The sequence below is a fragment of the Cygnus atratus genome, chromosome 2 (genome assembly GCF_013377495.2).
Source record: "Cygnus atratus isolate AKBS03 ecotype Queensland, Australia chromosome 2, CAtr_DNAZoo_HiC_assembly, whole genome shotgun sequence".
Classification (NCBI taxonomy): Eukaryota; Metazoa; Chordata; class Aves; order Anseriformes; family Anatidae; genus Cygnus; species Cygnus atratus.
The window spans coordinates 84,876,591-84,901,583 of NC_066363.1; the positions used below are offsets into that span (position 1 = coordinate 84,876,591).

At 39.6% G+C, this 24,993-nt stretch overlaps 1 protein-coding gene across 6 annotated transcripts in view; it reads left to right on the top strand.

The window, feature by feature from the left end:
- SEMA5A (semaphorin 5A) overlaps positions 1-24,993 on the top strand; it is a 337,359-nt gene that overhangs the window by 22,134 nt on the left and 290,232 nt on the right. Inside the window, exon 2 of one of the 6 annotated variants that reach the window (XM_035552815.2) lies at positions 1,207-1,305. The exons of the other annotated variants lie outside the window; for them this stretch is intronic. The gene's annotated coding sequence lies outside the window, so the exon portion shown is untranslated. The remainder of the gene's footprint in view (positions 1-1,206; positions 1,306-24,993) is intronic. 6 annotated transcript variants of the gene reach the window in all.

The window sequence follows — 24,993 nt, forward strand, 5'->3', positions numbered from 1 at the left end:
TATGGCCCATGGTTCTTGATACAAGAAACTGTGTTTGTCCCATGTCTTGGCCTGAGCACCCACTGAGATGTTTGAATGTATTCTGGCTTGTGATCTGAGCTGGTCAGTCCTATTGTTGGCAAGGAAACGGTGGAAAATTAGTGTCTGGCAGAGGGGTCATGATGTGCATGTTATCTTTTTTTTGCCTGCTAACCTCATACATTTCATCTGTACATCTGTGTTATATTACCTATTTCCATTTCTTTAAATACAGAAAAATTAGTTTTGTGGTTAAAAACAAATCCACACCAGCTAAGGCATCCTCTTAAATGCCTTCCGCTAACCAAACTACTTGTATACGTATATATTTGTAATAAGCAAGACAGGGTCTTTGTGTGTCAAGACCAGGAAAATGAGTTTTCATCCCATCTAGGAAGAATCAATAATGGGAGGATCATTAGCTACTGGCACTTGTCCTGGAACATAACCTGCAGATGCTATTAAAAGAGTGATTTAGCATTAGCATCCAGTAGATCACCATGAGGTCACAGTGTAAACCAAAATTAAGTTTTAGAATACTTATCCTTATAAAACAAAGTGATGAAACCTTATTTGGACTGTGTGACTTCCTTCAGACACACTCACTGGTACTTGCAGATATTGTCAGTTTATTCAGAGGCAAAGTGTTTGTTGTGAATTAATTTGTTCTTTTTTTTTTTTTTTCTGTGCTGAAGCTGTCAATACTGGTTCCCAGTTCAGCTGATGGATTTAGTGATACAAATCTGGGTTCCAATCACTGGTGTTTTCTGTAAGCAATCAACACGTGGTGATACCCACCAACCATAACTAACTGAGGCTGGATCCACGCAGACACTGGTAGGGAGGAGGCTTTGGACACTGTACTCGCTATCTGGTTGTGCACATACAGCTGATGTTTCGTTAGCTCTGAGCGTTTCTAGTGAAGGTTTTCAGTGTAGCCTTTGAGCAGCCACACTCTCTGTGGACAGGCAGGGGCCTCCCCATGCCTGCCCCACATGCGGCCAGCCTAGGCCATGCCCTGCACGACGTGCTCCTGCCACATTGCCATAGCAGTGAGAGCGTTGCTACGGCAATAGGAGACTATTTGGGAGCTTGTGTCTTTAGAGACCATAATAAATTTTGATGTATTTTGTGGCAATATGTTTATGACATTCCCAACCCTCTGTGTTCGCTTCTTTTCTGACTTAGGTGTGGCAGCAAAAACTGTTTGCCATCTTGCGTTGCGGCCTGTAGAATGGAAGTGGCCTGACTTCCAGCAGGCCTTTGCATTTATTCCACGCTACGATGGTAAGTTTCAGATGGTAGCTTCGTGTTACTGCCTGAGCCAGCTTCTGATAAAGCAGAGTGCTGGGACAAATATTTTACTCTGGAAATAGTCCCCTTGAAGGACTAATTGAGGATTAAAGCACCAGACAGTGACTTGTAAGAAGTTGATAGAAGCTGCCTTACAATAAAATATGATCCCATCTGTGTGGGATAGAAGTGGTAAGGTCAACTTTGGATCTATTTGAAAAGGAAAGGAAAGTTTCTTTTTGAATATTTATGCATTATTCAACCATGTTATATTTGTTTTGAGTATCTTTGGCCTAGTTCTGAAATTCTTGCACGTGCAATTATTTTCATAGACTCTATTGGGGTTATTGTGTGTAGTACATGTACAGTATCGCTAGAAGTGTGTAGGTATTCCTAAGTTATTAAAAAACTCATATGTTTTATTATCTTCATATGTGACTTTTTAGTGCTGAATAATAAATATCAGTATTTGCACTTATAGCTAAGAGTATGGTTGGACAATAAGTTAAGGGATTATAGAAGGAGTTTTTGAATGATCTGAGTTCCCATGTCTTATAAAGTTAACATGACTACATGAAAAAATATGGATAATTCTGTTTTCTAGAGGAAAAATAATAACTTCTAATCAAATCTACAATGGAATAAGTTATTTAATAAATTTTTCAGACGTATTTTGCTCTAGGTCATTTTTGCGATGAAACTTCTCAAATAAAAGTACAGCTTTCGTAGGTGTATTAGTAGCAAATAGCCTTAGAGATGACTCCGATGTTCACTTCATCCTTCCTGACGTGAAAGTCTTATCTGGAAACTATAACAACAATATCATGTTTTGTTGTTTTTGTTTTTCTCTTGGTGGTACAGTTGGCACAAAAATTTAACAGGCACCAGTAAAATTGTTCTTGAACCCAAGTATTGTGGTATATTGAATTTTATGCTGAACTTTTGGTTAGTGAAGGAGTGTGGGGAGGTCCTTATCAGAGCATGTGGGGGTGTCTAGGGTAACCTGACTTGCCCGCAGCAGGAGCTGGGTGTGCTAAGCAATCTGCACTTGTGATGCTGAGTTTTGTGCAGATCAGCTCAGTGTTGCAACCGATATCGGTCAACTGTTGTGTAGGAAAAGGGCAGGTGGTAGGAGCTCTTTTTGATGGGGAGCTCAAGTCCTGGCTTTTAGGCTTGTCTGTAGAGACCTCAGTATGAGTTTCCTGACACAAGAGGAGTAACGTTTTTTGGCTACGTTTAGTATTATTTGCTTTAAGTCACATAAATTATGTGTGAACTGCAGAACAAGATTAGCTGCAGTGTAAAAATGAAAAAAATAGAGTAGGATTAATATTCTCTGCTTCTTTTGTAAAGAACAGGTGGTGAAAATAACATACCTAACTATTTTGTGTTATTCAGAATTGTGCTGTTATCATCTGCTTTGCATTAGAAACTGTGAATGATACTGATAAAAGAAATGAGGAGGAGAAACTTGCATCAAAGCTAACTACTTTCCCATATTTTAAGACAGAGAGGAAAAGACCACTGACCTTTTTCATGCTTGCAAGCTTAATTACAGATTGAATAGCATCCTTATAGAAAACAGATTTTCAGCCTTGGGATACTTGGAATTGTGGAAGACAGTCTTTTGGAATAAAAATTACATGCTCAAATATTTTTTCTTCTTCTTTTTTTTTTCGTGGTGTTTTGCTTTCCTAAGAATATAGAATAATTAGTTGAAAAATCCTAGTTTTTCAACTCATTACTTTATCTGATTTATTCCAAAGTCCTATAACTCTCTCTACTCTACCCTCACCAATGGGTTGTTGCCTGTTCTTTGTATTCATCTGTATATGAGGGAGGATGTTGATAGAAGCCTTTCTTTTTCTCTAAAGCTTTGTAAGATGCTGTTCTCTATTTCTTAGTGGCTAGAGGAATTGTATTGCTCAGTTTCAAGCCTTGGCTGCTATCTCTTTGTTTATGGAACTATTCCCCAGCTTCAGTGAAAAGGCATGTGAAATTTTTGAGATGGAGACTACTTTTTAACAAACATAGTCTTAGTATTGATTTGTGCACTTATAAACTTATATTTTGATAGTAAATTCTTTGTTTGCAAAGTACAGAACCTAATTTTTTGCTAAACAAATTATAAGCTAATGTGGGCTTTTTTTCAGCAAGGCATATATGTTGCTTTCATTTATTTTTGACATCAAATACCATCTGCTTTCTTCATTATAATACTGCAGTTTTAGCAGTTTGAGCTACATTGCTAGAGCTGTCCACCGCATATGTTAATAATTTCTTCACTAGTTGGCATTGATCTCTTGTTTCATGCTGTTCTGAAATTTGGTGCTCTGTTGAATACCCCTAAATTACTCAGCCAAAGAAACATGTTTCAGGTTGCTTTGATGCATTGTATGTGCAAGTTTAAATTATTTTAAACCCAGAATGGCCATGTGTGTTCTTTTGTTACACAGCTTGCATGAAATAGTGCAACTTGTTTAAGTATGGAATACATTCAGAGTGTCTCCTGCATTATCTTTCTGGGAGCTACCCATCTTTGAATAACTAGTGTGGGTCCATAGTGCAATCCTCACACAAGTAACTATTCCAGCAGTGTTGGCTTATTCTTCAGTTAAAGTTTTTTGCTCGCTGGACTAATCTCAGAGGGAGCTCTTTGAACAAGGAGATATCTTTATGGGTCATCAGTGGCTTCCTCTGACTGAGAAAGAAGCGTTACTGAATAGAGAGAATGGCCATCATTACTGTTCTGTGGAATTGGCTGGATGGTCACGCTCAAAAAGTTATAGTCAGCGGCTCAATGTCCAGGTGGAGATCAGTAATGAGTGGTGTTCCTCAGGGGTCAGTGTTGGGGCTGCCACTGTTTAACATCTTTGTCGGTAACATGGACAGTGGGATCAAATGTGCTGTCACCAAGTTTACAGATGACACCAAGCTGTGTGGTGTGGTCGACACGCAGGAGGGAAGGGATGCCATCCAGAGGGACCTGGACAGGTTTGAGAGGTGTGCCTGTGCAAACCTCGTGAGGTTCAACAAGGCCAAGTGCAAAGTCCTGCATCTGGACCAGGACAGTCCCAAACACAAATACAACTGTGCAGAGAATGGACTAAGAGCAGCCCTGAGGAGAAGGACCTGGGGGTGTTTTTTGATTTTTTGATTTGGCTCAACATGAGCCAGCAATGTGTGCTTGCAGCCCAGAAAGCCAACCGTGTATTGGGCTGCATCAAAAGCAGCATGGCCAGCAGGGGAGGGAAGTGATTGTCCCCTTCTACCCTGCTCTCATGAGACCCCACCTGGAGCCCTGCATTCAGCTCTGGGGCCCCCAGCACAAGAAAGACATGGAACTTTTAGAGTGAGTCCAGAGGAGGGCCACGAGGACAATCAGGACTGAACCACCTCTCCCACAAAGACAGGCTGAGGGAGTTGGGGTCCTTCAGCCTGGAGAAGAGAAGGCTCTGGGGAGACCTTACAGTGGCCTTACAGTACCTAGAGGAGGCCTACAGGAAAGCTGGGGAGGGACTCTTTGTCAGGGAGTGTAGTGATAGGACAAGGGGGAATGGCTTTAAACTAAAAGAGAGTAGGTTTAGATTAGATATAAGGAGGAAATTCTTTACTCAGAGGGTGTGAGGCACTGGACCAGGTTGCCCAGAGAAGCTGTGGATGCCCCATCCCTGGAGATGTTCAAGGCCAGGCTGGATGGGGCTTTGGGCAACCTGGTCTGGTGGGAGGTGTCCCTGCCCATGGCAGGGGGATTGGAACTGGGTGATCTTTAAGGTCCCTTCCAACCCAAACCATTCTGTGATTCTGTAAATTCACTTGGATTTAATTGTGTTAGCATGATTCAGCCCTCTCACAAATTCATCTGAAGTGGTTAGAAAAGTAGAAAGATGACTGCAGAAAAATATCTGAATTGTTCACTTAGGCTACTGTAACACTGAGGTTGAGAGCAGTTTGTTAAGGCTCCCAGAACTACCCTGCCAACTTATTAAACCTGTTACGTTGTTTTGTCCAGCTGCATTGAACTCACTCTGGTATTTAACAATAACAATAATACATATATACATATATATATATATATATATATATTTGTATTATCGGAAGCACAGAGAAACAACCTCTTCTGTTCTTAGTGTCCTGTTGTACATCTCATTTTATTCTTAATGTGCTCACAGAGCTCTCTTAAAGGCAGAAGTACGCTTGTGTTTGTGGTTGAAGCTGGCTGACTGGGAGCTGGCTCCAACCTGAAAGCAATGCAACTTTTCCGAGCAGCCCAGTGCCAGACTTAAGTTAACACCACCCTACTGTCTTTTTTCTTTTTTTTTTCCCCCTCCTCCCTTTGGACATGTTGGCCAGCTTGGAGATCATGAGATATAAGCCATTCTGCAACTGGTAGCACAGATGTGCTCTTTGTCACATATGTCTTTCATTTCTTTGGCAGGTGGTGAAATGGGTTTCTTGGTTAGAATCTTAGACTGTTCACTTCTTCTGCTCTACCTACATGCCTAAACCCATATGCTGTTTGGAACCTTTAACAGCATTTAAGGCTTTTTGTGCTCAATTACTGTTTTTGTTACTGCAGCACTTCAAAAATGGGGTATGGAAGAAAGCCAAAATCAAGAGCATGCAAGTTAGAGAGCTCACAGCTAACTTTAAAACTGGAAAATCTAATCCACAGTTTTTATATCTGCTACATGATAGTTTAATTCACATCCCACTTGTGAGCTGGATACCCAGGAAACATAGGAAGTACTCATGGGAAGTTAGCCTAAGTGACTTGTTTAATAATAGCTGAATGAGGAGCTAGAGGACTGACCCCAAGCAACCCCATCGTTACCTCCTCTGCAAGCCCCGCTGCTGTCAAAGTCAGCACCTACTTGCAGAGACAACCCCTCCGCCCCGCCCCAGCCCCTCTGGCTATAGGGGAGTGTGGAGTGGAAGTGGGGAGGTCCTGGAAAGGTCAGAGCAACAGCAACAGGCCGCTGAGCAGAACTGAAGGAGCTTTGAGCCTTGGCTGCTGGGCTGGAGCACAAAACACAACAGCATCATGCGACAGACCAGTGGTGGCAGAGTAACCAGGAGTGGAGGCAGGAATCTGAAGTACTTGTGGTCAGCTTGAGCTCTGCAAGGGTCACTGCTTCCTACTCAGATGTGCTTTTTTGCCCTGGAACATTTCACATCTGTTGACTGGCTGCACTCTTAGCACGTTTATCGCAAAGGACCACTTGTTGTGGTAACTTAATCAGTGGCAGGCCACCAAATTCCTTTGACCCTTCAAATGGGATAGTAAAAGACGCAAAACTGACATTTTTTGTACTTAATTACCCTCCTCTAGGGCAGTTGTAATATTCTTGAGAATGCAAATGGAATTTGTTCTTATCACCAATGGTATCTTCTCTGCTGGTTTCAGAAGTTTGGAAGTGAACTTTATCAGAAATCAAAGGTAGATCCCTTTGAAAGAAGGGCTGTTGAAGTCACGAGGGTGCAGACGTTAATCAGACCTGCTTGCTGTTAAGCAGGTTCTGTGTTCCCTGGATAATCAGAAACCTCAGCTGCTGCTCTGTCATTTAGAAAAGCTAGCATGCATTTGCAACTGTAAAGGAAAGAAGCTATTTTTTTCTACAGATGCCTCTAAATAGCACTGGTAATTTCTAAATGTCTGTTAGCTGGAGCTGAAAACCACAGATTAATGGGCAGCATTCTCTGTAGCGAGGAAATCTGATCCCAGTTACAAGATTAAACTGTGACCCAGTCCCTTCTAGCACCAGACCTTTATTTCAATATCCAAAGAAATTTAGTCAAAGGGCTTGACCAGGTCAGCCAATAAAATGCAGTTTCTTAGTACTGGCTGCAAAAACTGGGTAGCAGTTCCTTCTGCCAGGTGGCACGTTACAGCCCCTGCTCCCACCCCAGTGTGGGACTGTGGGGGCCTGTGACTGCTTCAGCACGTGGGTGCATGGGCAGAGGTGATGGCAATGGCTGGATGGCATCTTCTGATCCCACGGGGGTCTCTTGTCTGTCAAACGTGATGCTGACCATGAGCTTCATAATCTAAAAATCTTTTTGGGTTGGCCACTACCTTAACATTTTTAACCTTGGATGTTGAAAGATATATATAATTATTGTTTTGCTGTTGTTATTGTTATTTATTTATTTATTATTTGTTATTAAAAAAAAAAAAGAAATCCTTCTCTAAGATGAGAGGCTGATATCTTTTCACTCTTTTTTATCAGTTACCTAAATTTAACAGTTCAACAATTTCAATGTTCATTTTTTTCTTTGTTTTCAGGTAGTTTTTAAAACTTCTAAATTTCTTTGTTGCTTTTGTTGTGGGAGGAGGAATAGAACCGATATGTATACAGGGTCAGCCTCTTTCTTGCTTTGTAGCTGTGCATAAGAACCTGGGGGAGCTTCAGATTTAGAAGTTTGTTCTGCTTGGTTGGAAGTTTTGATGTTGGCAATGATAATTATAACTCCCTCCTGTTCCTGACATGGAGGGATAAGATGAGCTATGGATTTTGATACTTCAGCTTTAATTGGGGCTGGATGATAAGGCAAGGAAATTGAAGATTACCTTTTCCTGCACTATTGTTTTCCTCTTGTTCATCTTTGTAATTATTATTTGTTTGCAGCAGTTTCAATACCAAATTCTTGGTGATCCTGATTTTGTTGCTTCTTTATAACTGAAATTTTACCTCTTTGGATCCAGATTTCTTTAGTTCTAGTGGGTGGGACAGAGTTCTCTGTAAGAATTGATCAAATAACTTATTTTTTGTTGTTGTTGTTTAAATGTAATGAGTGCTGCTATCTGTTGCAGGCCTGTAATTTGAAGAATTTGGTATGCCTCTCTTACTGGAGTTCATGGAAAGCCCTTTATGGATGGGGAATAGAAGAAGAAGCAGGGGAGTGTGTTTTGCCTGTCACTTGCAGGCTGGAAATATGTGCTCTTCCCCAGTTCAAAGAACCGTGTTTCCCATTATTTCTCACCTGATATTTTAGTGTACGGTTGGCACAGGGCTCTGTTATTGTTCTCCATCCACTGCCTTAATAAATCCAGGGCCAGCTTCCCATTCTGATTGGGAGATGGCAGTGACAGGAGGGATGCTCCTTCCCATCTGTCTGCTGAGTGCATGTGTGCGCAGGCAGCTCTGCCAGTTTTGATGCCGGATCGGAATGGGGCGTGCCATCACGGACCTGGGTTTGTTCCATCTGTGGCATTTCAGATTTGTATTTGCTTTTCCAAACCACATTGTCAGCATTAGATTTCAACCCAAATCAGTCTGAATTTCTGTTTAAAACATGTAAGTTCCTTTTCTGCAATCTCTAGTCTGCTTTCCGAGCTTTATAAGAAGCCTCTAAATTTAGAAATTTCCTTAGGTCATACTGTTTTATAATTTTATTACTTTTAGTATTTTGTATGATATTTTAAGCACCACAATGAGCAAAAACTAATAGAAATACAACAGAAAAATTGTGTGAAATAATCATGGAAACTGTATGCAGTTGATGATTATGTATCTACTAAGTGAAAGATTATATGAAAGAAGAATAGGTAATCAAGGACCATTTTAAAGAATACTGAAAGTAAACTAACTTAATAGGATGGAAAATTGTGCATAACTCTAGAGACTTTTTAAGGAGGGTTTCTGAAGTATCTGCAGAATGAACATGAAAACATATTCCATGCCAGAGGAATGTTTTCCTGGTGCCAGGTCATGTTGTTCACTGTCATGAATAATTAAAAAAAAAAAATCTAGATAAGGTTTAAAAAAAAATAAATTTCTTGATTACTTTGTTTTCAGTCAGGGTTTTCTGACTCTGTTTGCCCATTGGCATCCCTGTATTATCTTGGTTTTGAAACCCTTATGATTTCTAGTCGTGATTTCTCTAAGTAACATATTTAGGTTTATTACAAGATTTAGGATAAAAGGAGAAGTTTACAATAAAGGCCTATTTTCCAATGTCACAGATGACTCCTGTAGTCATGAAACTCTTTATTCTTTTTCCCCATATCTCCACCTTTTTGTGCAAAAAAATTATGAATCCTACCTTTATGAAAAGAGTATTATTATTATTATTATTATTTAAGTCCAGCAGGCTTGACATATCCACTAAAAGAAAGGCATCGTGTTTGTGTGAAAAGTGTATGATTTGGGTCATTGTTGGTGATTTGACCTATAATGCAGACCACCTCTGCTTGAGTTGTTAGAGGACATGCTAGGGAACTGATTCACTGCAGAGTGAACCAGCTTTGGGATAGATCAAAACGTGGCCAGAATTTCAGGGGTCTGTGCTAAGGAGAGGAAAAGAGGTGTTTGGAAATGTTGGTTTCCAATGCGGCATTTATACGTGTTTTGCTATACTGGTCACAGGCTGTATTTTTGTTTGTCACCTGTAAAGACCAGCAAATATGTTCTGCTCCTTCAGCTTCTCCTGGTCTTGCTTGTCTCCCTCCAGTGTCTTGTTCTTGCTCACCTAGCCAGCCCGTTTTGTCTTTGCAAAAACATCTGTTCTTTCTGCAGTTCAATCCCAACCTCCTCCTCTTGAAGCCTTGCAGTCCTGTCTCCTCATGGTCCTTCCCTCCCTCTGCTCCAGGTAATTCCAGACTTGTTGTCCTTCCTGGATCATATGATTTTCATTTTTTTTTTTCCTTCAGTGACAAAATGTCTTTTTTTTTTTTTTTTTTCTCTGTAGGCCAAACTTTCCATTTCTTTCTACTCTGCCTCTGGTTCGTTGACAAAGTTTTTGTCTACATCCTCTGCTTCCTTTTATTCCAGGCCTAACAGACCAGAAAATCCTTTTTTTTTTTTTTGTTTTTTGTTTTTTGTTTTCCCTCCTGAGCCTTATGTGGCTATGATAGTCTCTTCAACCAGCCCAAAGAATTTGGATTTCAGGTCAAATGACTGCTGTTTTGCAGGCGTGGGTAGTTCTCTGGTCATGCCTCTTTTTTTTTTTTTCAGGAGATGGTCCTAACTGAAGCATTTCCCTCCCTAACCCTCTCCCTTTCTCACTGAACAGCTTACTTTTTGCCTTGGGTGTCTTGGGGGAGTCACTGCTAGTACAAGTCTGGCTCTCTTTCAGTCCTCTCTTAGTGTCCTCCCCAGCACAGCTGGATCTAGGGACTAGCTTCCTCCAGTTAGTCATCTCCAATGGACATGTGTAACCAGTCTGGGCAATTGCAGGTGTTGAAGAGTGTGATTTATAATATGGCTGTTTTTCCAATAGCATCTGACTTCAGCCTGAAGAGAGAGGTAAGTGGAGAAAGCATAGATCTTAGCTGAAATGGAGTAGGCTGCTCTTTTTCCAAGCATACTGTGTTTATTATGTGGGATAACTCAGCTAAAAGGATCTGGAAACTTTCAGAAATAAAATAGGCATTTAATGGTTATACTACTTATTGCTTTCTGGAACAGTAGTAAGCTCACACCCTTTCACTTGTTGATAGATGAACCAGCTGAGCTTCAGGGAGTTGGAAGGGCTGGTCCGCAAGAGCAAAAGGCCTCACTGAGTTTGGACAGCCTGTGTTTGTTCCCAGAGCTGGGCCGTATACCTGGCAAAGAGCAGATCTCCCAAAGTAGCTGGAGTTTGGGGGTGGGGGGAAGGTTTCACTGCACTGTGAAATGAAAATGTACTGAAATTAGGAAAAAAAATCAGTATAATAGATAGCACTCAAGATCATTCTGGACATTTTTGTCTTCACTAGCAAATGATGAGCAAATCAGTCCTTAGCCCAAGGGCTGGGTTGTGGCAAGGACTGGAGATTGCCACACAAGTGACTTGTGTAACTTAAAATGCTTGGCCTGCACCTGCCGTTTTCTTTTTCCCCTCTTAAGCACTAAAGAGCTGAGGTGACATGCTTGCTATTAATATTGCTGTGTAACAGGGTACATAAAAAAGATAAGCATCTTAAGGGAAGGGAGCGCAAATGTTACTTGTTCAATGCAAGGTGTCAAAATATGTGACTAACAAAGAATGGAAAGTCTCCGTGAAGAATGTTAATAGGTTTTCTGTTTTCTCATTTCCATTTAAAAGTTATTCATAATACTCCATGCAGAAAGCACTGTAAGTGGCATCAATTTTTCTGTGTTTACTAAAGAGCTGCATGGTAGTTTAATAAGTCTCAGTCAACATTCAATCTTAGGTGCTGAGGTTTAACCCTTTAACACTTTGACTTACCTGGAAGAAAGAGATCTCTGGTCTGTGCTGCGGAACAGAAGGAAACCAAAATGGCAGAACTGTAATAATATTGTGTCAGTATCCAACATACTGAAGTCAGACAGTGTTGCAGATGTTAGGCTCTAGGTGGCCTCTTGTGATTTTGTGGAAATGGATTTCACTTCTTCTACAGCCTGACTCAAGGTGCAGACTGACAAGATGCCCTGGGATTATCTGTGTGCTTGCTGCGAAGGGCAGTCTTTAGTCTAACTGTGGTTTTCACAGAATTGTAGGGGTTGGAAGGGACCTCCAGAGATCATCGGGTCCAACCCCCCTGCCAAAGCAGCTTCCCTAGAGCAGGCTGCTCAGGTGGGCGTCCAGACAGGCCTTGAATATCTCCAGAGAAGGAGACTGCACAACCTCCCTGGGCAGCCTGTTCCAGTGCTCTGTCACCCTCACTGTGAAGAAGTTCTTTCTCATGTTGGTGCGGAACTTACTGTGCTCTGTCTTGTGGCCATTACCCCTTGTCCTGTCCCTACAAACCACTGAAAAGAGGTTGGCCAAATCCTTCTGTTTCTCACCCTTAAAATATTTGTAAACATTGATAAGATCCCCTCTGTCTTCTTTTCTCCAGGCTGAACAGGCCCAGGTCTCTCAGCCTTTCCTCATAGGGAAGGTGCTCCGTATCGTCTTTGTTGCCCTCCGCTGGACTCTTTCCAGGAGACCCCTGTGGTGTTTTTTTTTTTTTTTTTTTGTCATTCTCTGAGCTGGTTTGCTTGTGAAGCATCACAGTTGACTCTGAGGGATAGAAAAAGTGAGGGTGAAGGGGGAGTGGGTCCCACCATGCCAGCAGCAATAAGCTCTTTGTTTAGCTTGGCTGCCTTGGTTGACCATGCAGCAAACCTAGGTGGAATTGAGCAAAAGGAATACTGCTGGTATCCCCTCCATTCCCTGTCACTGAAAGCCATGGAGTAACTCAGAGAATAATCTTCAGAATAGTTTACTGTGAGCAAGACCTTGTATTTTCCATAACCTTGGTCCAGGCAGTGACTGAAATCTTCAGCTGAAGCTTTTGCAAAGTATTCATTCTGCCGTAGCCATGAGAGGCTGTGATCCAAGTGGGTGAAAACAGGATCTTAGTGTGTGAGGTGTCAGACAGCCTTGGAAGCAGGCAGTACCATCTCATGGACTCAGCAGAGCATAGGTGAGAGGGGAGGTGGGCATGGGGAGAGGGACGGAGGGAGGAATAAAGAGGGGAGAGGATAAAGAGGAGCATGTGTGGTAGAGGGGGAATAAAGAAAATGATGAAAAAGAACAGAAACAGAGTTGAAATAAGAAACTCTGGCATGCTTTCTGTATTCCTTTAGAATTTTATAAGGATGATGTGGTAAATAATGAATGATAAAGGAAAAAAAAGTTCACAATTTTTTTTCTGATTGCACTGCAATGCCTCAGGGATTCTCCTTATTTCACCAAGATCCCAAGATCATTTTGGTTGTTCAGCTAAAGCAAATTTCTGTAACCTGAACTGGATGCTAAGGTGATTGTGTCCTGTGCCAAATATTGATAGCATCCTAAGAGGAAACCATGTTAGCCAGTGTTTATACCAGCATTATAGTTTTGACTTCTGTTGTAATAATTATTATTCACTGTTGAGCCAATTGCTGTTGCACCAGATGGCAAAAGTGATCACACACTGACTCTACTTTGCCTTGTCTGAAAGTTCTCAGTATCCAGCAGTGCCCACAAAAAATTGTAATCCACTTATTACTGAGCACTTCTGGAGATTTGGCTGCTTTATTCAGGTACTTAAACGAGAGAAAAGTTCCAAAAAATCTAATTAGATTTTTCTATCTGCATGTACTGTATCCTATAAACTTGCAGTACAGCCAAGTTTGATCTGTAGGTGCATTATGGAAACTCATGTTAGCTGTTGTGTGTACACACACACACCCCACCTGGCCATAGTTTTATTAACATATGATGTATGCACATGATTCTATTTCATTCTGAATCTAGTACACATGGAGGAAGAGCAAAAGAAATTTTGTTCACAGGTAAAATCTTTGCAGTGTGAAGAGAGATGGACAGCAAAAATTTAATTTGATTATTGTCCAACCTCCTTGTTCAAATTCTAGCCATTTTATTATATCATGCAAGAGGGAGGACACGTTGCAGTGCTGCAAAAGGTGCTTTAGTATATCAAAAAAATATATCAAAATCTTGAAACAGACTGGTCAATGTAAAATTCCACTGAGGTTTTCTTCTCTATTTTTAAGTAAAGTGTAGGCTTCTGCTTTATTTTTAATGGAGGTTTGTACAAAATATCAGTCTTTCAGTTCGCATCTCTATGTGTAAATTCAGGACAGCTGTCTGACACTGAAGCCAAATGACACAGTGCATCCTGCACTGTTAGCGTTAAACTTTCCAGTCTTCAGGAAGGGGGGTGGTATGCAGGCTGTCTGCATGTGGTATTTCCCAGTTACTGCTGGCTCCTGGAGCATGCGCGGGAGGTGTTGGGATGAATGATAGTCAGCTCTGAAAACTGTGCTGGGGGTCATTCTAACAAACATTACGGATAATGAAATTTCCCGTGCCTGGGAATATTTATCGGTACTATTTAATCAACTTGTTTAATGTTGCCTTAGTGTCTTCTAACAGAGTGCATACAGCTAGGTAAGAATGTTAGTGGAAAATGATGATTATGTTCTGATGGCAATAAAATCACAAGTGGTACTGATGGCACTTTCATGTAATGAGGTGCTACTTGTGGATGAATTCGTTTGTGTTCCATGTTGACCTTTTTGCTGTCTTGTTTTAGGTCCACTTTTTAATATATTGGTTTGGCATGCACTCATGTGACATTTGTACTCTGCAAAACCTTCTAATGGAAATGAGTTCGAGGTGTGACTGAATCCTCTGCCAGGTGTTGGTGGTGCCTTTAAATGAAACCAAGCTGTAGCCTGTAGCTAGACCAGCATCAATCTAAATGGCTAGCCAGGAGGTGTACACAGCGTGTTTACACAAGATAATTTTATAACAAAGCTGTTTATGCTTCACAGGACTGTTCTACCTATGTGTTTGAATTAAAATTAAGCTTTTAAAATTCTTTATTGAAGTGTATGAAAGAGTGTGATCAAATTTGCAGTGTATCTGCTTGGTTATGGTGGAGGAAAACTTGCTGGACAGCATGTTTATCTAGCTGAAGCCCTAGCAGGAGCTGATGGCCTAGAGACACAAGCCTGTACATGAGGAAGCTCTGTTGGACATTCCCTTAACCTAGCGAGAAGAAAGTGAGGAAGCTTTGAGTGTCTGTGCCTTTTGGGAACAGGGTGCATAGTAGGTCTCAGAGGGAGAGCTTGGGACTCTGCTTAGCTGAAGGGGTGCGATATGAAAGAGAGGGAGGACTGTTGAATTGGCCTTCTTTCACCAGAAGGAGCAGATGTTGGAAGAAAGGTGCAGTCAGACGCTCTGTTTAGAAGTGCTGAGTTTTTACTGAACTGGCTATGGCCTCTGCTGTCTGTATGTGTTGGTTTTGTTAAACAGCTAGTGAGGGGAAAAAAAAGCTAATGGAGGCCAGTGATATCAGGTGGGCTTTGAGACTGTGCTTTTGTTTTTAAACCATCCCCAGAACAGCTTTAGAAAAGTTTCCGCAACAATATTTAAAGGTAAAATTGATTAAGACTTTTAGAAACGTGTACTGTAACAAATAGCTGTGTTTAACTGAGCAAAATCCAAGCAGGTATGCATTTTAACCAGTATATTAGTATTGTGACTTTTTATATCTCCGCTGAGTTTGTCTGAATGGCAATCATAAGAAGAGAGTCCTGTTGCTAAACTCTGTCTTCAGGGACTCTGCTTGCACATTTTGGAGCTGTCTCCAGGCCACCCATGCCATCAATATTTACTATAATTACAAATGAAATGAGGGAGTCTTAAAGTGGTGGGTGCATTTAATAACACATTATAATAGCAGAGCAATGAATTGAGGATTAATCAAAACTTTCCAAACTGGTGCTGAATTGATTTGGTGATTTGTATTTGGCTTAGTGCTGTATGCCTGTTGACAATAAGTTATTTAAAAAATTGCACTGCAATTTCCTCTTAATTGCACATGGTATGCTTCAGGGTGACAGTGAAGATATTAAAATATGAGTAACAGATGTGATGTCTGCTAATGGAGCATCACAACCCATATATTTTCCCTATCCTGTTATTTATTTATCTGCAGATGAAGCCTCTGCCTTTTTTTTTTTTTTTTTTTTTTTTAAAAAAAAAGACTGAAAAAAAACCAACAAACCAGAACAACAACAACAAAATGCTTCCTATGAAGTTTTTGTTTTTCCAGAGGGCTGAACAGGTCGCCTTTGCCTCATAAATCAGTAAGTGAAGAATAGACCAGTAAAATCATTATGTACCATAACGTTATTGTTACTGTAGGATTATTAAGCTGCAGTCTGGCCTTCAGAATTTGAGATATTCAGTGCTGTGTTTGGGCTCTGACATAAGGACTGAGGGAGGTAACAAATGCTTTTGTGTCCATGCCTGTGAGCTCAGTAGGGGATCCGAGTGTGGCCAGGTAAAGTTGCTCCTATCTTTGGGTAGCCCTAGGGAAATCCTCTTTCCACAGGCACGGTTCTTCTTGTATCTGGAGACAGCATGCACACACCTACATGTTCTGTATGCTGACTTCTTATGCTGCTGGTGACACCTTTGCCCTGCCTCCTCTTAAATATTCTGTGCAGGCATTGTCTGTCTTGTGTGGGATGGCAGGGCACTTGAAGGAAGCCAGAGTTCTTGAGGTTTCTCTAAGAGCAGATACTAATTTTGGAGATGCAGTGATAAGGAGGTACTAAGCATGCTTCTCAGCTACTTCTCTTGCAGCCTCTTAGCCTTTCTCTGGAGAAGAGTGGTGTCTTCGTTAAAGCCTTTGAAAATACATAGACATTTCTTTAACTCATTGCTAAATCAACTTGAATTAAATTTCTTTTAAGAAAAATTGCATGTTATTGCTCAGGAGTAAGTATGACTAACTTGAAGCCTTCTCCTTTGCCTTCATCCCCAAGCTAGCTTCACAAAGGAAGAAGAAATACCCAACAACCAAATAATAAAATATATATTAAATATATATGTATATTTACCAAGAACTGTTTCATGCCTATTTAATTCTTTCAACATTTGTCAAAAAGTTCAAAGAAAACCACCCCAATCCTGTTTAATAAAACCTTGCTATGAGAGAAAAACTTTGATAAAAGCATAGGAAATGTAAACCCCTTTGATTTCCATTTCCTCTTGGTTTGTTCTATACGTCTGAGAATGGAAAGTCATCGAAGCTGTATATCTAATCCTTGTTGTGATGTGCTAATATCCTTTAAGATCCTTTTCTTATTCTAAATATAGCAATCTTCTCTACCACTTCCACTGATGCTTAGAATAGCAGCCCAACAGAAGCTATTGGTGAGAAGTTGTTCTCAGTTTGTGACAAGTATCCTTGGTCTGTCACGTTCTTCTTGCGTCAGCTCTGTGGTTCTTGTAACTTCTCACCAATAACACATTTTTAATAGTTTAATTTAGCCATTCCTTTGTGTTTCCAAAGAGGTAGAGTGTAACTTTCTGAATAGTTTTTTTGTTTTTGTTTGTTTTCTCCCCACAAAGATGTGTTGCAAAATGTTGTCCTTTCTTGCGTTAATCATTCTGTTTAATTCCTATTAATTTTTAAGACATCATCCTTCTTTTCTGACTTATTTCCTTTCAAGCTTTACTGCTCAAGTTATCTTACCAGTTTCTTCACCAAACCTTCATGTGCCCTTGTGACTCCACACAATACAATACATATTGCATGAAATAAGGGTGAACTGAATATATGCAAGCAGGTACTACAAAAGTAGATCTACACAGCTACTTGTCTACAATTACTGTTCACCAAAAAGACATTTGCTACCCCCGCAGATGAAAAATAACCAGGTGCTACTTTTTGATTGCAATGATCTCCCACACCATCCTGCCTGAGGTGGAAAGGACAATGGTATGTCAGATGCCACTTGCGTAATTGTTTGGATTGTCAGGTTGCCTGCATTATCCTCTGAGAACAGATCTAAGTACTCAGAATGAGGAGAGGGGCACACTAGGCTAATATCCTGGCTCAGGATAGTCCAATGATTACATGATTCTGATCACAGATGAGTTTTGGGGGACCCTTCCCACCTGTTGTAGACCAAAGTAACATAACAGCTGCCAGTTTTTTGCAGATGCATAGAATGATGTGAGTTGCTTCCACTCCTGGTCTTTGAGTGTTTGGGCAGGTCAGGTTTGGTGCCTGGGTATCCATTGGTTTTGGTATATAATGTATGGAAATCACAATGCCCATTGGATCATGCTGACCAACTTTAGTGTGTTTCATGGGATGTGTTGCATGTGATGGGACAGGTGCAGATATATCAGCTTTATCTACCTGCAAGACCTTTGTCTCTGCTACGAAGCCTGTGACTTACATAGTTGTGCTGAAAGATGGAAAGGTGTGGTTGGATACCAATCGATTTTTTTCAAGGAAGAGCCTTTAGACCGTAAAAATGGAACCCAACCTGTTTGGCTTTCTGTAGTGCTGGTCCTAGTTTTGCAGTATTGATACAGTTTAACACAGTTATAACTTCCTGGAGAGGTTGTGGAGTTTCCTTCCTTCCAGGTCTTCGAAAGCTGCTTGGACATGTTCTCAGGCAGCCTGCTGTAGGTGGACCATCATGCTTGAGCAGGTGGGTTGGATCAAATGACCTCCAGAGGTTCCTTCCAACCTCAACCATTCAATGGTCCTGTGATAACTTTGATAGTGCAGCTTCATCTTAAGCAGGAGGCATGAAGTTGCTATACTGGTAAGGCACTCCTAATATAGTGGTGACCTGTAATAATTTTGCTCATGGTACGTTGTATTATGCCCATTTATGCTTTGCTATCTGTATTGCATGGCAGTAGCTGATTTCTCTTAGCAAAAATTTAGGCACAGAGGGAGGATATTGTATAGAAAGCAGTTGTCTGTATGTTCACTGAGCAGAGGTTTAACAAAGCTTCTCATGCTGACAGTCTGGTATTTTTGTTGCCAGTTGTTATTTTATCTATATATATATATATGTGTGTGTGTGTGTATGTGTGTGTGTGTATATATATAAGGTGCCTATAGGTGAGATATACTGAGGAATTCTCACTCTGTGTGAGCTTATTATACTTCTGAGGATGTGAAAAGCATTTCTTAAAGATTTTTATATTTGGCAGCTGTGTGACAAGTGTGATTCATTAAGGTGAAAATCAGTATCTTTCGTCATTGATAAAACTGTTCTAAAAACAAGCTTTTTAACTTAGGTGTAAAAATAAAACAACAGAAATATCTGTTTTGGTGAATCAAGCAATTTTCACTTCCATTCCTTGAAGTGCTTTTCAGCCCCATGCATAGGCTTAGGAGGAGAGCCTTGCCAAAATGTACTGTTGCTAGTTCTTGCCTTCTGTAATGTCACTGGGATTCTAAGTAAAGCTGGTCCTAAACTGACGAGCCTTTTTTGTTTTGTTTTTGAAATGAACAATGAAAATAAAAACATGTAGGTAGTAGTTATGATCTGCAAGTAGTAATTATGACCTTAAAATAGTGTTTACGGTAGAAGCAAATTGTCCGTGGCAGTCCAGCTGCTTTTCTCGTAAAACTTTCTGTCAAGTTCTCCGGGTGTGGGAGATGAATGAGTTGTGAACGTTGCACGTTTGTGTCCTTGAAGGCTGTCTGGGTGTGATACTGTCTGGAAGAATAACAAGAGGTGTCACAGTGCTTAACCCCCAGCTCTCACCCCCACTTTTGCTTGCTACTGTGCGGGCTGGCCACGTCCTCCAGCTGTATCAGACTGGCAAATGACTTCAGGGGTGGAGGGTAAGGAGGTGCAAGGGATGGACCTGACCATAGCCACTTCCTAGTTGCTTTTTCTTTGACTGAAATGCTTATTGCTTTGTTTCTATAATCAGTTTGTGTTTTGTGCTGCATAAAACATTCACATCTGCTGTTTTATGGAGGGGTCTGTTCAGTGTAATTTCGTGCCATGATGGGGCATGGAGCTTGGCGCTGAGTGAGGGACTTGTGTGGCCCTGTGAAAGCTTCGTGTGACTGATATATACACAGAGACAGCAGCAAAGCAGATTTTTGCTTCTTTTATGACATCCAGGAATTGCTCACCTAGCTAGTTTTAAAGAAAACAGTTTTCTAATGGGAAAATAAAAATTCGGTTCGAATAACTGTGCATTCCTGAGTTACATAGATAAGTTTTTTTTTTTTTTCTCCAGCTCGAAGTGAAACTGAACATTCTGTTGCATCATGCACTTCAGTGCTAGTGTGTATAGTACTCATATTCATGTATATCCAAAATAAGACACCTAAATTAACTGCTAAAACCTGATTTGGGAGAAGTTTTGGCTATAAAATACCATGCTAACTACTCAGTCATTTCACTCTCTTTATAAATCAAGAACCGATACTGTTCTTCTTTTCCCAGAATACAACCAATGCAATCATTTTTTCTTTGTACTTACATAAATATTTGCTTATTCTTATCATACAAAGATAAAAGGAAAACCTTAAGTGCTCACTGTGCAACAGGCTAGTTGAAAAGAGGACATTATTCAGACATTTTCTAATAGGAATATACATTTATTTATTTATTTTATAAAGCAAAAACCAAATGAGGTGATTAAAGCTTTTTTTTTAAGGGGAAAAGGATTTTTCACATACACAAATCCTTTTATATGGGTGTTTTTCTTGATGGCTCATAATAATCCCATCTGTCAAAAATTGCCCCTTAACATAAAAGTAGTCTCATTTTGTAGCCTTTAAGGGGAAAACTATTTTGAATAGTAAAATACTTCCAGAAATAAGAAGCATGGGGACTGGGAATGTGACAGTATAATAATTTATTGAAGTAATATTTTGTTGGCGAGAAGAATAAATACTTGATTGGATATGTCTAGTTAACAAGACCAATTTAGTTTATCTAGGAGAAGTATGTCCTTGAAGCAGAAAGACTTTGAGGTTTTATTCCTTTCTTTTTCATATGTGGTTCACAGAGAAGGCATTTTAACACCCCATATATGTGCAAAATGTCCCCAAATGAAAATTATGTTCTGTTACATTCAAAGTAGTACCTTGTCCGTTCTGCTTAACTTTATAGGGCAAAAAAAAAAATGAGAAAAGGTGGATCTCATGATTGTCATGAAGCATGTTAGTGAAAACAGATGAAAAAAAAAAAAACACGTTGAAATGTTTAGAGAAGAACTGAATAATCAAATTTGCCTTCGGTTGTGTTACTGATGTCTCAGGACCCATGGCACAGCTTCTTTATGTATAAATTATTCTGTCTAATCTGTTTAGTTTTTATGTCATCTCTAATCATAATATTTGAGCACTGGTGGATAAGCACACATTAATAAAATCAAAATAGTTGTAAAGATGGTTCTCAGTAACAGGCTGTTGTTGTTTTAATTTATTTTAAAGTCCAAGTCATGCTGAGGTGCCAAATACTAATTCCATGGGTACTGCGTCCTTGTGTAGGACTGCTCTGTAGCTGGGAAGTGTGACTGACATGTACACAGATGTTCCCAGGCTAGTTTTCATATATCTATTTCAGGTTGGAAACACTGGGGACTTGAGCTTCACCCCCTACTTTAGATTTGTACGTGATCAGGTTCATGCCTGTGCTGCTATTGATACCTGTGCTGAGTAGAGCTATACTGGTATCTGCAGCACAGATAAGCTCTGAAAGGAAAATTCAGGGAAATACTGCCCTAACCAAGCTGACTAGAGGTTTCCAATGGCAAATTGTTTGCAGCAGCATACAGAAAGGAGAGAAGAATATTTTTATAGATCTATTTTTGAGAAAGTTCCACAGAATTGTCTGGGCGTTTCCTTGTGTAAACACGTCCTACCTTCTGTTTGCAGGGTGTAGGTGCGCAGCCTTTTGCTGTGTTCCTGAGACTTTGGCCATAAGTAGCACGCTGTAGATAAGGAACTCTGTTTATCCCATGTCTTACATCTACCCTGTAAATTTGAAGCCGTTTGCAGCTTAATTTGTGGGTATTTAGGGAATGAGGAATGGCAGTATTTGATTTATAACACAAACTGAATTGATTTCTCTACTGTTTGTTAATTGTACATGTTTACATAAAGAGACCAGAAGAGCGATATTGACAGGAGTTTGGGATAATCTCACTATATCCAGCAACAGAAGTGGTGACTGAGGCAAAGATTAAAAAAATGAACTTGTTTTAAAGAATAGGGTTAAACTTTTAGGTTTCCTGCTGGTGATGCTTTGGAGTCTAGACTGGTATTCTGCTTCAGTGAATATAAGCATTTATTCTTTTCCTGGTGCATGGAATATTTGTGTGCCCACTCAGTGGCTCATGAGTAAGTATTCGACCAGAAGCTTGTGGTGTGCTCCATACTTTCCTGTATAAATAAGACTGTCTTTCAACGTTACTTGTGTTGAGGAAATTTAACAGGAAAAGTACAAAACTATTTCTAAAGAAAGTGAATTTGAAGTTATGTGAAAATTTCTGTTTGGAAAAAAAAAAATCAACTATAGATGTGGCACACTCAGATGCGAATATTTCAAGTTTCTGTTTTGATTCTTCTTAAAGTGTGTCAAAGTATTTTTTGCTTTCCAGTTTCCTTTAAGGGCATGAGAATTCTTTTAATTATGAGCTGGCTGCTCAAGGCATTCCCTAAAACACTTGCTCAACTGCTTCTTAACTCCAGATCAATAACTTCATAGATAATTAAACTAACTACCTCCTAAACATAGATGTCATCTTCTATATACTTTACACTCCCACCCTCCCACTCATCCTTTTTGACAGCCTCTGGCTTTGCTAATCTGCTGAGTTGAATATTGAAACACTGGTGCCAGAATGCCTGGCCTTTGCCAGTGAACGATCTTGTGCAAACAGCTGCACAACAGGCATTGTAACTTCATAGCTTGAAATGCAGGGGCATATTTATTTATCCTAAATATAACTGACAGCAATAGAAATGTGTTTTTAAAAAAATTCACTTAAATATCAACCCAGCTGTTGTTGTTCTGAAAGTTTGATTAGATTTATTGTTTCATCAGTTCTGAAATATTGTGAAGACTGTAAAACTAGCATTTGCTGATGATATTTTTTACCTTTAGAGACAATAAACTTGGTTTATATTGAAACCTGGCTAGGTGACTGTCACAAATGCAAAGTCCTGAACAGCTAAACCAATCTGAAATTTGTAAGTTTTGTTATGAAACATGACATTGTTCTGCAGCAAAGCATATTAAGATGTTGGAAAAGGTGGAGTTTTCACTTAGAAAAATATGTATACGTGGTTTAACAGTTTTGATCTGATTCAGCTCTGTTAGTGTACTTGTTAAATATACTCAGAATTCTTCCTAAATTGTGTGTTCAGCTTTTCTGGAATAAGTTTTATTTTGTCTATAAACACTTGCAGTAGAAGATAAAGCAGGTATATTTCTTCTTACAGAAAGTGTTGTCCTTCTTAAGGAATGTGTTATTTTTTAATTCATAAAGTTTAGTTTTGTTGTCGTACGTTGCCTCCAACAAAAGTAGTGTCTCAATTCAGAATTTCCTTTTAAAGATTTATAGATGTTAAGAACATGAGACTAGACAAATGTCTAAAAAGGTCATTTATAGAAATTAGATAATTTATTGTTCCATAGATCTTTTGGTTATGTTTTGTAAAAGTATACATATTAACATCTTTATTTGCAAAAGGTCACAAAAGTAAGAGAGTTTGATGTACAAAATCCAGTAATATAAACTGGTGGGGGAAAAAAAACTTTTGTATGTTTCAGTGTGAAAAATTTCTGCTTCCAGTTACTGGTTGCTAATCGGTGAGATTTCATTTTTGTGTAACTTGCTGTGACACCTAAACTTTGTGTAAAAAGCATTTTTGCATAAGGCCGAGATAATTCTTAAGATATACTTATATACTTTTAATTTTTTATCCTCACATAAACAAGTCTGCTTCTTCTAAAGTATCCTGAAACATAGTAGACTTTTATCAGTGTAGCTACAAATTTGCATAAAGTATGTGAAGGGTTTGTTTACTGTTTGTAAAAATGGTGTGCTAGTAGGGTAATACTTTCAAAGGTCAGTATCTCCCCTATGGGAAATCCTGCTTTTCTCTGGAAAAACTTTGCTTAAAATGGATTGGTTAATTATGGGCAATGATGAATGACCTGGTAGCTCTTTGTACTCGGTAGGAAAAAAAAAACACAACAAAACCAATGAGACGTAGTCTAAAGTAACAAGAAACTGTGGAAACTGAGACTTAGAAAATGGTAGGAGCATATTTTTGATAAAGTCAGCATGAGTGTACGTTAGTGTGTTTATATATCTGTCCCAAACACATTCAGGAACAAAGCACCAAAATAAAAGGAAAATATGTTTAAAATGTTTTTAAACCATGCATTCCCATACCTCTGTTGTCTCTTTTTTAGAAGTAGTGGAACCCTTTTTAATATTCCAGAATATTGAAATCGATACAAAACTAATTTGTATATTTTTTCATGTGAATAAATATTAGAACATTCAAATTTTATATGAATATTCTTATGTGATAATTGTACGGCTGTGGAGAACTCTTCTATTTATTTTGATCAAAATTAAATCTTAATACATTTATTTGGACATGAGCGCTAGGGTGAAAAAATATATATCAGTTTTGTCTGTAGCAGCTTCCCCGGTTTGCTCATTTCCCCTCCCCAACTCATTTTTCTACCTCCCCAGCTTCCTATCAAACCACATTTTAGTAAGACCTTGGTTGCATAATAACTTTTTAGACACCTTCTTACTTAAAGTACTAAATTTTTAGCACTACATTAACTAATTTAATCAAAACAGTTGAAAAGTAATGAATAAGTAACTTTAATTCAAATGCTGGCAGAATTTAATGATCTTGGAGGTAATAAGGTTCCAGTGATTCTCAATATACTACACATAAAAGAAAAACAATATATTAAATAAAAATGGAATGAATTTATCCCTTTATTTTTTTTCTCATACACTGTACTAGTAAAAATCAATAAATATCTACAGAGTGCTGACTGATGTCATGTCATAGCAGCCACTACTCTACCAATGCCCACATGTGGCAGAATATGTGCACACTAGGAGATTTTATCTTAGACCATTCCATTTTGTTACAGGGAAGGTGTTTGGTCAGGGCAGGGATTCCCAAGCTCATCTCTAGTAGGCTGGGCTCTTGATGCTGACAGTGCTCCTGCTTGCTTTGGATCCACCTTGTCTGTCTTGACTGGTGTAGTGGCCTTGGCCTCCCTTACCCTTGCTGCTGTGCAACACGCACCCCAAAATAATTTGCTCAGCAATGTTTATTGGCACAGTGGTCCACTGCATTCTTTGTCTTGGATTTAACATAAGTGCACTCTTTGTCTCACTGTAATGGCAGCTTGGTGAACACCAGAACTGGTACAGAGGCAGCGGGAGAGGTGTGTAGCTGGTCAT